Source organism: Pongo pygmaeus, chromosome 11 (assembly GCF_028885625.2).
Source record: "Pongo pygmaeus isolate AG05252 chromosome 11, NHGRI_mPonPyg2-v2.0_pri, whole genome shotgun sequence".
NCBI lineage: Eukaryota > Metazoa > Chordata > Mammalia > Primates > Hominidae > Pongo > Pongo pygmaeus.
The window spans coordinates 27,362,664-27,376,602 of NC_072384.2; positions in this window are offsets into that span (position 1 = coordinate 27,362,664).

The window sequence follows — 13,939 nt, forward strand, 5'->3', positions numbered from 1 at the left end:
ATGTGCAAAATCCTGGGTATAAAATGGTGGACGAGATAGACCTGGCTCACCTTTGAGGAGCTTACAGAGCTTATATGGGAAAGACAGAAAATTAAACAATTACGGTAAACTATGACGAATGCAATGAAAAGGAAGCACATGACAGGAGCAACATCCTAGCCTTGGGAAGGGTTCTGGGGATGGAGTCTGTCATTCAGTATTCATTGTGCATAGGCACTGAGCCAGCAGCAGGCAGAAGCAGGAAGGGAGTTGCTGTTTTTTTTTTTTGTTGTTTGTTTGTTTGTTTTGAGACAGAGTTTTGCTCTTGTTGCCCAGGCTGGAGTTCAATGGCGTGATCTTGGCTTACTGCAACCTCTGCCTCCTGGGTTCAAGTGATTCTCCTGCCTCAGCCTCCCAGGTAGCTGGGATTACAAGCATGTACCACCACACCCAGATAATTTTGCATTTTTAGTAGAGACGGGGTTTCTCCATGTTGGTCACGCTGGTCTCAAACTCCCGAACTCAGGTGATCCACCCGCCTCAGCCTCCTAAAGTGCTGAGATTACAGGTGTGAGCCACCGCACCCGGCCAGGAGTTTCTGTCTTTTACCTCCTGACTAAAAATAATTAAGTTTAACATAGAACAGGTCTTATTCATGCTGGTTTTTTTTTTCAGTTTTCACTTGAGATCCTTAAACCTGAGATAAGTGTTTGTAAAATAAAACGCAGATTTGTGTAGTTTCTTGTCATTCAAATTAGAAATGTCCCACTTCACTGGGAAAAGAAATCAATCTGTTTCACCAACATCACAGAATTGTGAGCCAGAAATAACTGACTCATCCTCTCCAATCACTGCATTAGGACTCTTGAAGTGATTTTCTAGGAACTTTCAAATGCTATTTTCTATAAGGTTAACCACTCTGTCGTGTATTGGAACTTAAATAATGCTACGTTGTAAATAAGCATGATGTTGCCTCCTTCACGTGACCTGACTTTCCTGGACAAGAGTCTGGTTCTGTGTATTTCTACAAATGGCTGGTACTTAAGAAAGGGTTTCTTCAGTGAACTGATGGACATAAGAGTGAGAGATTATTTTAAAGAGCATCACCACAATTCATGACAAGTCCTTGTTATTGCAGTGGTCCTAGGAGCTGGAGAGGATACAGAAACATGTAACAGAAACCTTTCTCTCAAGAAGTTTATTCATTTATTAATTAAAAAAAATACCATCTATCTGTTCCAGGTACTGTTTTTGGTCCCAGGGATCAGCAGTAAACAAGACAGGAAAAGTCCTTATTTCCAAGGAGATTACAGCCTAGATAAGAGAAGACAGGTATAAGTAAACCAAGTGATTGAACAAGATACCTTTACATGAAGCTAAATGCTGGGAAGACATTACAACCAGACAATGCAATATAATAAAGAGGGATGGGTGGCAGGGCAGGACAGCATGCTACTCAGGTGGGAGGTATTTTTTGAAGAGACAAAGATCTAAGGTCAGAGAAAAGGCTGTCAAAGACAAGCCTTAATATGCTATTAAATAACAATTCAAGGGATCAAGAGCAGATTTGTAGTCAGGAGAATAAGAGGAGATTTGCAGGGGGAAAGAGTCTAGGGGTTGGGTCAGGCTTGAGTGAATAAGGGGATAGTGACAATCTTAAAATGAACTGCATTTGACTTCCTTCTGTTTGAGTCATAGAGTCTGACCACTGATGATTGAACCATAGACTGAGTCTTGCTTGTGCAGTATGTTGTGGAAATAAGAGGATGGAAATGAATTTATTTTTAATACACTTCTTATGTGGAACAATTTTAGACTTGCAAAAAAGTTGCAAAGACAGTGCCCTTTACCCAGTTTTCCCTAATGTTAACAACTTATATAGCCGTGATACATTTATCAAAATAAAGACATTAACATTAGTAAATTACCATTAACTAAATTAGACTTTATTCAGATTTCACTAGTTTTTCCACTAATGTCCTTTTTCTTTTCTTTTCTCTTCTTCTTTTTCTTTATTTCTCCTAAAAAAAAAAAGGGATACACATGCAGAACGTCCAGGTTTGTTACATAGGTATATGTGTGTCATGGTGGTTTGCTGTACCTATTGACCCATCCTCTAAGTTCCCTCCCCTCACTCCCCACCCCCCAACAGACCCTGGTGTGTGTTGTTCCCCTCTCTGTGTCCATGAGTTCTCAATGTTCAACTTCTACTTATGAATGAGAACATGTGATGTTCAGTTTTCTGTTCCTGTGTTAGTTTGCTGAGGATGATGGCTTCCAGATTCATCCGCATCTCTGCAAAGGACATGATCTCATTCCTTTTTATGGCTACATAGCATTCCATGGTGTATATGTTCCACATTTTCTTTATTCAGTCTATTATTGATGGGTATTTGGGTTGGTTCCATGGCTTTGCTATTGTAAATAGTGCTGCAATAAACATACATTGATATGTCTTTATGGTAGAATGATTTATATTCCTTTGGGTATATATCCAGTAATGGGATTGCTGATTCAAATGGTATTTCTGCTTCTAGATCCTTGATGAATCACCATTCTATCTTCCACAATGGTGGAACTAATTTACATTCCCGCCAACAGTGTAAAAGTGTTCCTATTTCTCCACAGCCTCGCCAGCATGTATTGTTTCCTGACTTTTTAATAATCACCATTCTGACCGGCATGAGATGGTATCTCAATGTGCATTTAATTTGCATTTCTCTAATGATCAGTGGTGTTGAGCTTTTTCTCTTGTTTGTTTGTTGGCCGCATAAATGTCTTCTTTTGAGAAGTGTCTGTTCATATCCTTTGCCTACTTTTGGATGGGGTTGTTTGTTTTATTCTTGTAAGTATGTTTAATTTCCTTGTAACTTCTGGATATTAGGCCTTTGTCAGATGGGTAGATTGCAAAGGTTTCCTCCCATTCTGTAGGTTGCCTGTTCACTCTGATAATCATTTCTTTTGCTGTGCAGAAGCTCTTTAATTTAATTAGATTCCATTTGTCAGTTTTGGCTTTTGTTGCAATTGCTTTTGGTGTTTTTGTCATGAAGTCTTTGCTCATGCCTATGTCCTGAATGGTATTGCCTAGGTTTTCTTCTAGGGTTTTTATGGTTTTGGGTTTTACATTTAAATCTTTAATCCATCTTGAGTTAATTTTTGTATATGCAGAAAACTGAAACTGGACCTCTTCCTTACACTTAATTTCCTTTTTCTGTCTCAGGATCTAATCCAGGTTACCATATTGCATGTAGAAAATTTTCTGAAGTGTGACTTTTGCCATTTCCTAAACAATTTGTATTTGGGAATAAATGAGGGGTGTGACTACCAGCCAGAAGCTAACTTCCACCGCATAGTCCTTACCTCATTGTTTTTTTTAACTGGTTCTTCATTTTACCTAGTACAACCCATGGTCTCTCTCCTCCATGCCAACCCCTTACCCTCTTGAAGTAGTGTTGGTATTTACATGATCATCCTTTCATAATAATTTTTACAATCATCATGCCAACTTATTTCCTTAAACATTTTTGAAAATGGACCACTTTTGGAGAATGAGTTTAGGGAAGAAACTACTAGATCCCAACACTCTACGTAGCTATTTTACTCCAATAAAAAGAATGAGAATTCTGATTCCCCACCAACTGATTTCATGAAATCTATCAAACTACCTTCCTGTGTTATAACTTCTCAGCTAATTTTACCTACTTGAGGACAAGAATGTTATTTCATTTATCTTTAGAGACCACTCACACTTAGAACTTTCCATTCACTCATATTTTCAAACCATTATTGACTATCAACGATAATATGCTGGGAAATTGGCTAGGTGCTAGGGATAGAGAGAAATTAACCAAAGCGCTCACCTTCAAAATACTCACACTTTGATAAGAGTCAAAGACATCTTTAATCACATTTAGACTTCTAATGCCCCACATATTTCCTAGCATTTAGCAGGCACTCAATAAATGTTTGGCGTCCTGTTTTAAGAAGATGCTTTCTGGTAGCAGTGGAGAGCGTGGAGGTGAGATGATCAATCAGGACTGTTGCAACAGTTCAGCAGGGATGTTATGAAGCTCACAGGGTCAGAACAGAGTGAGTTTAAATATATTTTCTGAGAAAGAATGAACATAACTGGGTGACCAATTGGATGTGGCAGTAAAGCGAGAGGAGGAAGTAAAGAATGCTTCTGAATTTTCCAGCTTGGGATGTGTGATATAGAATACAGGAAGAGGAAACAAGTTTGGAGAATGCTGGTAGAAAGGAGGAAGGGAAAGGAGAAAATGGGAGAGATAATTAATTTGGTATGGGACATTTATGAAAAGAGTTACATATAAAAGATGACCCACAAATACTTCTTGAATGAGTAAAGGAAGGAATGCATCACAACTTGAGTAACTGTGGATTGATGAGGAAGTTGGACTCACTGGGGCTAAATTTTTTCTGTAGATACAATTTTGAGTCTGTGATGGAAACTGCCCAACAGTGTTGGCAACTGGAGCAGGTAAAAAAGGGCCAAGAACAGGTGGCACATGAGCTGGATCCTAAGCCTGGATAGAATTTGGCTGGGGAATAAGATAAATAGAAGTGTAAGGTAGGGTTGTGCCTCCTGTCAACAAGGAGCAGACTCATTAGCAGTTTTTGAGGGGCACTGGTAAGTAACAGTCAAGATAAAGATATGTGGGAACACATCATGAGGTCTCTAACAAGAGGTGGCAGTGTGGGCATATTTTGATGATATATGGAGATATTAGATTCTTGAGAAGGGAAGTGGGACGATCAAAGTTAATGCTTTTGTAGGGTCTATTTGTCAGCAGTGTTCAGGTGGGCTTGGATAAGGGGGGAGCATTGAGACCTGCTGGTGACTGGCCTGGTAATTCAGGAACGAATTGGAAAGAATTCGATTGCTTGTTTCATGCCCGTGTATGACCTCCATTGCTTGGCAATCCTCCTTTGTCTTTTCTGCTTCCACTTAGTCTTACCCACCTGTCACTTTCCAGACTCAGCTTCAATGCAGCCTCCCCTGGAAAGCTCCCCTAACTCTTATGCCTTCCTGATGGCTGCCAGTGTGTGGTATATGGTTTCTATGGATGCCCTTTTCACACTGGATGATAATGTACTCTCTTGAGTATCTTTCTTTTCTAGTACACTGAGTTCCTTAAGGGCAGATAACTACCCATGGGTTCCAGAACTGGGTTGAGCACATAGTAGACATTCAGTAAATTGATTCTGATTTATGTTGAATAAATTAATGACAGGAAGAATGGAAAGAAAAGTGAATTAAGGACACATTTGGAGAACATAACTGATAATATTTACTGGATAATTTAAGGAAAGAACTGTCACCTATAGAATTCATATATTCATTGAGGGTGGAGTGGAAGTGGTGAGTTGTTTTGAAGATAATAAAGTCAGTCAGGAACAGCATCATGTATATGCAATATATAAAAATATGTAAAAATACATATTTATATATTTTATATATAGTATTTCTCATGTACATTATACAACATAAATCTGTAATAAAGTATATCATAATATATAAGTATATACAGTTATATATAATGTTATATACAAATATGTAAACATTTAGTTTAGAAACTATAACCGTATGAATATAGCATGTTACAGTTTTCAAACAAAATACTTAGATTCCAAGAAAAAAATAAATGTGGCGGTTAAGCACTCAAGGTTTGGAATAAGAGAGATATAGGCTTGAATTTCAGCTCTGTCATTTACTGGCTATGTGACTTTAGGCAAATATTTATCTTTTTTTTTGGCTTCAATTTCTTTATCTACTCAAGGATATAGTAATAATTATCCCACAGAGTTGTATGAGGATTCAGTGAGGTCGTACATTAAGCACATTGTAGCTTGATGCTTAGCTTGTATTCAGTGACGATAGTTGTTATTATTCATGCACGCATAATAGAATTAATTGGGAGTTATTCAGGAATAGGAACAGCCAGTTAAAACCAACAACTATGAGAAAGCCTTTGAGCTGAAGATAGGAATTTCTGCCAGGGTCAGAAATTAGGGACAAGGGAAACATCTAATATACATTCATGTAATTACTTTTGAGTAAATTAAAGATAACTGTAATTACCAAAGCATGAAGAATTTCTATGTTTTATACAGAAAATTTGTGTTGAAGTAATAACCACATTAATATGATTAATCTGGAACAATATACCCAAACCAGAGTCACCTTTCAGCATCCAAGGAAAGAGAACGTTTTAGCTATGAGTCTAGGGTTGTGATTATTGAGATGAAGTTTTCTTAAAGCCCCATGCTGAAAACTGATGTTGGATATTCCTTTTCAGAAGATGAAAAAGAAAATGGTTATCAAAAACCAAAAGGAGTATCTCCATATACCTTAGCTGAACATGATATAGAACATATGAAATTAATGGGTAATTGGTTTGATTCTCCAGCCTATGACAGAGAATAGCCTGTTGCAATTCACCAAAAGTTTCCTGTTTGGGATAATGCAAAGACAAGCAGAGACTAACTCCTCTTATTTGACGGAATGTCTGATTTGTATTCTTAAAGAGGGGTATCGGGAGCCTGATCTGGGATAGGAAAGGCAGAAGTACTGTGGTTACAAGGATTCATGGATTGCTGGAGCTGGAAGGAGGGTTGGGGGTATCTAGAATATACCTTGCAAAGCAGAGGCTGGGGGGCTATAAAGGCCTTTCTTCTGGGATTGGGGCATGGAGAAGATAGAGATGAGTACTCTCTGTCATGAACCTTAGGCCTGCTGATTAAAAGTAATTGATTATATATTCATATGTATTTCCTACACACTGAAAGGAGGCAGTGAAACAGGCATCATATACTGGTTTTAGACAAAGAAAATAACTCCATTAAAACGAAGGGGCCCTGTACCCGAGTATCACGAAGGGAGAATTATGTTCAATATTAATAGGATCTGCACGTCTTGTCCTTTCAATACTGAGCCTGTGTTAATCTTCACTTTCAAGTTAAAATATCATTTTTAAATGCAAAATGAAACGAGAACATATTTTCTTAAAATTATTTAATATAATAATCTGTTTGTCCTTCAAAAGTTATTTTTCAATCACTATCCACAAAAAATATGAACTGGGTTATTCCACAAGAAATACTGGGCCGGGCGCGGTGGCTCACGCCTGTAATCCCAGCACTTTGGGAGGCCGAGGTGGGCGAATCACAAGGTCAGGAGATCCAGACCATCCTGGCGAACACAGTGAAACCCCCTCTCTACTAAAAAATACAAAAAGTTAGCCAGGCGTGGTGGCGGGCGCCTGTAATCCCAGCTACTCGGGGGCTGAGGCAGGAGAATGGCATGAACCTGGGAGGCAGAGCTTGCAGTGAGCCGAGATTGCCCCACTGCACTCCAGCCTGGGCGACAGAGCGAAACTCCGTCTCAAAAGAAAAGAAAAGAAAACAAAACCCAAAAAAACCCCAAAAGAAATACTGATTCACGCCTGTAATCCAAGCACTTTGGGAGGCCGAAGGGTTGTGGATCACCTGAGGTCAGGAGTTCAAGACAAGCCTGACCAACATGGTGAAACCCGGTCTCTACTAAAAATACAAAAAATTAGCTGGGCGGTAGTGGTGGATGCCTGTAATCCCAGCTACTCAGGAGGCTGAGGCAGGCGAATCACTTGAACCCAGGAGGCGGAGGTTGCAGTGAGCCGAGATTGCGCCATTGCCCTCCAGCTTGGGCAACAGAGCAAAACTCTTTCTCATATATATATTTAAAAAAAAAAAAAAAAGAAAGAAATACTGATGATGGCTCAGTGGCAAGTCTGGCCCAGGATTCAGGCAGAAATCCAAACGTAAATCATTTTTTCCTTTGCAATTGTGATATTTATTGCTACCCTCATGTCACATAGGCATCTGATTGAAGAAAAAATTGCTCATCTCTGTCCAGTACGCAGTGGACATACTTACATCAGGTATTTATCAATGGTATTAGCCATTCATAATTAGCCATTGAGTTAGCCTCAAACTAGAATTATTTGCACTAGGATTTTAAGAGTGTCACATATTTTGGACTGGGGTAGTTTAAGATATATCTCGAGATTACTTCTACATTAACTGATGATTTTTTTTTCACCTCATAAAACAGATCAGCTTGAAACTGATGTGATTGAGGGACCTCACTCAAACCCTTTGGGGTGCAAACATTGTAGAGTGTGGCTTTTGAACTCTTACCATGTCCCGTCAGATCCCTAAACACACTACGCTGTGAGATACCTTAATTATATTTCAGTTTGGTTCTATCATTTCTGCTATCTTTAGTTATTAAACCATCTGGCTTATTGAGTGTCTCACTCTCACATTCAATTCAAATGTCCATTCCCCTTCCAGAGCAGGCTAGGTTCTCCAAAGATTTGAAGGTGAGGAATGATGCATTGCCTGCAAGCTTTCCTCCTCCTGTCTATTGCTTGTGCTTGTTCCTTGAGCATTGCAGTGAGAAGGGAGAGAAAAAAAGGCAACAAGTCATTTCCTTTTTTGATTTTCCATGGAGAGTTGGTTCTACTTTCTTTGTTGGTTTGGGTGGCTTTCTTCTTATGCAAACAACCATATATTGGTGGTAGAGAGTTACTTTCCCTATTTTTTTAGCCACCATTCCTCATCTACTGCTTTGCCTGAAGACCTGGACAAGCAGAGTCCCCAGTGGATTCCAAAGACAAGCGGCTCAATTCTTTTTTTTTTTATTATTATACTTTAAATTCTAGGGTACATGTGCACCATGTGCAGGTTTGTTACACAGGTATACACGTGCCATGTTGGTTTGCTGCACCCATTAACTCATCATTTACATTAGGTATTTCTCCTAATGCTATCCCTCCCCCTGTCCCCCACCCGATGACAGGCCCCTGGGGTGTGATGTTCCCCGCCCTGTGACCAAGTGTTCTCGTTGTTCAGTTCCCACCTATGACTGAGAACATGCAGTGTTTGGTTTTCTGTTCTTGCAATAGTTTGCTGAGAATGGTGGTTTCCAGCTTCATCCATGTCCCTACAAAGGACATGAACTCATCGTTTTTTATGGCTGCATAGTATTCCATGGTGTATACATGCCACATTTTCTTAATCCAGTCTATCACTGATGGACATTTGGGTTGGTTCCAAGTCTTTGCTATTGTGAATAGTGCCACAATAAACATATGTGTGCATGTGTCTTTATAGTAGCATGATTTATAATCCTTTGGGTATACACCCAGTAATGGGATGGCTGGGTCAAATGGTATTTCTAGTTCTAGATCCCTGAGGAATGGCCACGCTGACTTCCACAAGGGTTGAACTAGTTTACACTCCTACCAACAGTGTAAAAACATTCCTATTTCTCCACATCCTCTCCAGCACCTGTTGTTTCCTGACTTTTTAATGATCGCCATTCTAACTGGTGTGAGATGGTATCTCACTGTGGTTTTGATTTGTATTTCTCTGATTACCAGTGATGATGAGCATTTTTTCATGTGTCTGTGGCTGCATAAATGTTTTCTTTTGAGAAGTGTCTGTTCATATCCTTTGCCCACTTTTTGGTGGGGTTGTTTGTTTTTTTCTTGTAAATTTGTTTGAGTTCTTTGTAGATTCTGGGTATTAGCCCTTTGTCAGATGGATAGATTGCAAAAATTTTCTCTCATTCTGTAGGTTGCCTGTTCACTCTGATGGTCATTTCTTTTGCTGTGCAGAAGCTCTTTAGTTTAATTAGATCCCATTTGTCTATTTTGGCTTTTGTTGACATTGCTTTTGGTGTTTTAGTTATGAAGTCCTTGCTCATGCCTATGTCCTGAATGGTATTGCCTAGGTTTTCTTCTAGGGTTTTTATGGTTTCAGGTCTAACATTTAAGTCTTTAATCCATCTTGAATTAGTTTTTGTATAAGGTGTAAGGAAGGGATTCAGTTTCAGCTTTCTACACATGGCTGGCCAGTTTTCTGAGCACCATTTACTAAATAGGGAATCCTTTCCCCATTTCTTGTTTTTGTCAGGTTTGTTAAAGATCAGATGGTTTTAGATGGGTGGTGTTATTTCTGAGGCCTCTGTTCTGTTCCATTGGTCTACATATCTGTTTTGGTACTAGTACCATGCTGTTTGGATTTCTGTAGGCTTGTAGTATAGCTTGAAGTCAGATAGCATGATGCCTCCAGCTTTGTTCTTTTAGCTTATGATTGTCTTGGCAATGTGGGCTCTTTTTTGGTTCCGTATGAATTTTAAAGTAGTTTTTTTCCAGTTCTGCAAAGAAAGTCATTGGTAGCTTAATGGGGATAGCATTGAATCTATAAATTACCTTGGGCTGTATGGCCATTTTCATGATATTGATTATTCCTAACCATGAGCATGGAATGTTCTTCCATTTGTTTGTGTCCTCTTTTATTTCATTCAGCAGTGGTTAGTAGTTCTCCTTGAAGAGGTCCTTCATATCCGACAAGGGGTTCAATTCTAAGAAATTTCCATAGATATTGGTGGCTCTTATTGAGATTCATCTGCATCTTCTAATTGACCCCCACGTCTCCACACTTGCATTCTCAATGTGTCTTCCTGTTATGTACATGCCTCATTGTCCCATGCTGTAGAGGTTACCTACGAGTCTATAGCATCAATATTATCTACACATTGTGGGCCTTCTAACCCCTGTAGTGATTCATCTTCCTCTGGGTTCCTTAGATAAGGCATTGAAATGGAGCAAACGGTACTAAAAAGTGTACATCATTGGTTATTTTCTATTTTTGTTGTCTTCTCAGCTCAACCTAATATTAAAAAGTATTATATTTAGTGCTTCATTCCCATAGACTTGTTTTTTGCAAATAGCTGTCTGTGAATTTGTATGCATAAGATTTCCTAGAGTAAGGATACAGGTGTAGGCAAAGGAAGGCCTAAACTATGCGTGTGGTGGTGTTAGCTGACAGCATGTCCAGGTAGCTGGCCATTATTGATTCCCTTTATCTTGGGGTAAACTCACCACATAGTCACTTACCTCTGTGACTATGAAAGAAGAATGCCTCTTCATTCTTTTTCCCCTTTTCATTTGGTTTGCCTTACACCTGTGTGAAAGGAATAATTATACCTGCAAGACCTGGAGCCAGGCGATAAAAACTTGGGACCAGTTACTTAAATTTTTGTGCTTCATTTTCTTATCTATAAAATGGGGATGATGTTAGTAACTAACTCATTGGATCACTGAGAAAATGAAATGAGTCAATACATGTCAGGTGCTTAGAACAATCCTATTATACAGAAAAGAGCTCAATAAACATGGGCAGGTATCATTAAGGTGTTTCTCTGGTTTGCTGTTTTGTGTTTGTAAAGAAAGCCTTAAGCAGGCTGAAAGTAGCTGGAGAGCTCATCAAAGATATGCTTTGTGGGTTCTGGGCTCTTGGTGCCACAGGGAACATATCTTATTGTATTTGTTTTGTTTTTCTAGCATGCAGTGTGGTGCCTGACACATGGTTGAGATTCAATAGAAAATGAATGAATGAATGAAAATGCTCTCAGTCCTGTTTAGGTTCTTGGCTATAGGCATGCCTCCTTTCATACAGACATGTGAGTCACACTGTACAGCTCAGAACCCTTGGCTTGAAATTCTCCAACGGGTGGGAGAAGAATAGAGCCTTTTGGAAGCACAGACTTTAAGCCATAGAGTACCAAGGACCCATTTTAGTAGAACACTTCTGTACAGATTTCGCCATTAAGAAAACTTCACAGACTCTTGCAGTTGAGAAGTGACTCCCGTGTTTTTCTACTTGAAGTAACATTAGCACTACCAATTTTTCAAGGCTAGTAAGTAGGGTCAACTGAATAATGAGCAGATTAATCAAGACTTCAGATGCTGCCTCTAGCTCATAACTTATAGACTGACAGGTTCATAATCTTTAAAATCATAATTTTCCCTAGGGTAGAGGACTTTTTTATAATAAGCTGTTCTTTTTTTTTTTTAATATGAAGGTTCTCAAAAAAAAGGATTACAATCTCTTTTCCACCAACAGAGTGCACCTCAATTATTTATACCTATTCAGCTACCAAAAAGAAATGTTTTAAGGAATCATGATAAGGGATTATCTCCCTTTCTCTCTCTCAAATACACACAGAACTATGGACTAAACCTGCAGACCTAGCTCACCCTTTTCAGTACCTAAAGTAATTTATGGCCAAGAAGTCGCCTAGAAATATGTAGTTTGCCATTAAGTCATTATGGCTCTGGGTTTAAAGTTTCTAGTCCACAGTCAGCTCCTAAACCAACGTCTGAGAAAATACCTCCGTAATCGCTCAAGTTCTGTACTGTATGTGCAGTCTTGAGAATTTGGATTTTTGTGCCTGGAACAATATATTAAATCATATAATTTGTTTTTGTTTGTTTATTTGTTTTTTTTTTTTAGGCGGAGTCTCGCTCTGTTGCCAGGCTAGAGTGCAATGGCATGATCTCGGCTCACTGCAACCTCTGTCTCCTGGGTTTAAGTGATTCTCCTGCCTCAGCCTCCCAAGTAACTGGGATTACAGGCACCTGCTACCATGCCTGGCTAACGTTTGTATTTTTAGTAGAGACAGGGTTTCACGATGTTGGCCAGGCTAGTCCCAAACTCCTGACCTCAGGTGATCCACCTGCCTCTGCCTCCCAAAGTGCTGGGATTAGAGGTGTGAGCCACCACGCCTGGCAAATCATATACTTTTTAACAGGACTCAGAATTGAATAAATGTATGATTTAAAAGTTCACGTGGCTCATAGTGCTTGATTAGAGATCTCCTTCGAAACGTAAATATTAAGAAGTTATCAAGAGGTCAGGTGCAATGGCTCATACCTGTAATCTCAGCATTTTAGGAGGCTGAGGTAGGCAGATCTCTTGAGTCCAGAATTTGAGATAAGTCTGGGCAACACGGTGAATCCCTGTCTCTACCAAAAAAAAAAAAAAAAAAAAAAAATTTACCAAAATTAGCCTGGTGTTGTGGTGAGCGACTGTAATCTCAGCTACTTGGGAGGCTGAGGTGGGAGGATTGCTTGAGCCCAGGATGTTGAGGCTGCAATGAGCTATGATCACACACTGCGCTCCAGCCTGGGTGACAGAGTGAGATCCTACCTCAAAAAAAAAAAGAAGTTATCAAGATAATACTTGTAAAAATAAAAATAAAAAGTACTGTGACATTTACAAGGGAAAAAATAAATCTCTCTCTCCAGTCTTCATCACAGTGGAAACTTGCTTTAACTTTCTGCTCTTTCTTTTAAATTCTAAGTAAATATCATATTTCTAAGTAGTTCATTTATTGCTGTATCTTAAATATCTAGACTTTTTTGACTTTATATAATGATAGGACAGTTTTCCTCACTTTAGTAAGTCTTCCTCTTAATCCTTCTTGATAGAGTTATGTTACTATTTTTAATTATTAATTATTAACTCATGCCTACCTCATTATATCCATGCAAATATTATCCTTACAGAGACATGTAGATTTTTGTCTTTCTCGGACATCTTAATTGTCTTGTTTTTCATTTAAATAACTTATCATCTGCCTATTTTTAATTTTATAAGGATGTCTGTATCCTGCTTCTTCAATCTTGTCTGTTTGCTCTTGGACCTGTTACCTGATGCCAACATTTTCAATAAGTTGGGGCATAATTATATGGTTTGATAAATATCTCCTCCAATATCCTAAGAAGTGTGCTGAGGGGAGACAGTTAGCCATATTTCACTTATAATGAGGAAGATTATAAGGTCTTTCTCATTATATATCACAATATATAATATGTTAATATCACTATATTATATAATTATGATACATGTAATTATATATATATACAATTATATATTTTTTTCTTATATGTGACTTGTTGAAGAAAAAGTTCTCTGTCACTCCATCATGAATCCAGCCTGATTTTGGCCAGTTCTCAATGTGTTTTTTAACTTGGAGTAACCTAGCCTCTCTTTCTGCTCCTGATAACCATATATGAAATAAAGCAACAGTGATCTGAATGTATTTTTG